At 39.4% G+C, this 1,231-nt stretch overlaps 1 pseudogene; it reads left to right on the top strand.

The window, feature by feature from the left end:
* The window catches only part of LOC108299290, a 3,438-nt pseudogene extending 2,568 nt beyond the window's left edge, over nt 1-870 (top strand).
* The last annotated feature ends 361 nt before the right edge of the window (nt 871-1,231 follow it).

Genomic DNA, 1,231 nt, shown 5'->3' with positions numbered 1-1,231 from the left:
AGCCTCCTGAGTAGCTAGGAATGCAGGCACGTGCCACCACGCCCAACAAATTTTTGTATTTTTAGTAGAGATGAGGTTTCACCATGTTGGCCAGGCTGGTCTCAAACTCCTGACCTCAGGTAATTCACCCACCTCGACCCACCAAAGGGCTGGGTTTACAGGCATGAGCCACTGTGCCTAGCCAATGAATTTACTTTTCTTTTGCTCTAGGTTTTCCACCAATGTACAACATTGCTAACTTAGGAAAATCATATATAGTCTCACATGGAGGATTGCTAACTATGATCTGAAAATCAAATTTCGCTTCAGCTTGATTTTATTCCACAGATCTTCTTATACAGAAACAACCAGCTATGCCTTAGGATCAAAATCCAGAACAATCAAATGGAAATTACAGTGAAGATGAACAAAAGCAAAAGCAGAAATCAAGAGAAGGAGGAGGAGAAGCTGGCAGAAAGAGAAAGCAAGAAAAAGACGAGGAAATCGAAAAGGAGATGGAAGATGAACGGGAAGTAAAAAGGAAAAGGGAAAATGAGAAACAATATCTCAAGAAAAGATTAGTCAGCAAATCCCTCATGGTCATTCTCTGGGCAAAGTGTAACAGGTGCCCACAATACAAGAGAGTCTATAACTCTCATTTGAATTTGGCATGACACATAAGCAGGTATGACAGCATTAATAGACATTTCTTCATTGACAGACAAAGTTACTTGTGTAGTACTATTACCCATATAGACCAATCCTTATTCCTGTATTAATCACCTCCCACATCTCATTTTTTTGCAGATAAGTCAATGGTTTTGTAAAAAGAGGAAGAAATATAATAAAGAAATATCCAACAGAAAGCATAAGGAAAAACATATGAGGTAAGAAAGTGTTTCTTTTTTTTAGAGATGGGGTTTCACTATGTTGGCCAGGATGGTCTTGATCTCTTGACCTCATGATCCGCCCACCTCGGCCTCCCAAAGTGCTGGGATTACAGGTGTGAGATACCACACCTGGCTAGAAAGTGTTTCTTGTAAAATATAAGGAAGTAGAAGGAATATATTGGTTTCTGGAGATGACCTGTGTTTCCATCATTATTGGGTATGCCTATAAACTTTTCACGTTCCAGCCAGTTACAGAAAAACCACTTACTGCCTTATTTTTCACTCTACTCAAAACACATACAGGCACACACTCACATACACATGCCACCATTTAACATACCACCATTTAACATGTATTACCA

Source organism: Cebus imitator, unplaced genomic scaffold (assembly GCF_001604975.1).
Source record: "Cebus imitator isolate Cc_AM_T3 unplaced genomic scaffold, Cebus_imitator-1.0 Scaffold4327, whole genome shotgun sequence".
Classification (NCBI taxonomy): domain Eukaryota; kingdom Metazoa; phylum Chordata; class Mammalia; order Primates; family Cebidae; genus Cebus; species Cebus imitator.
The sequence above is the reverse complement of the archived record's forward strand: the minus strand, read 5'-3'. Positions and strand labels throughout refer to the sequence as shown.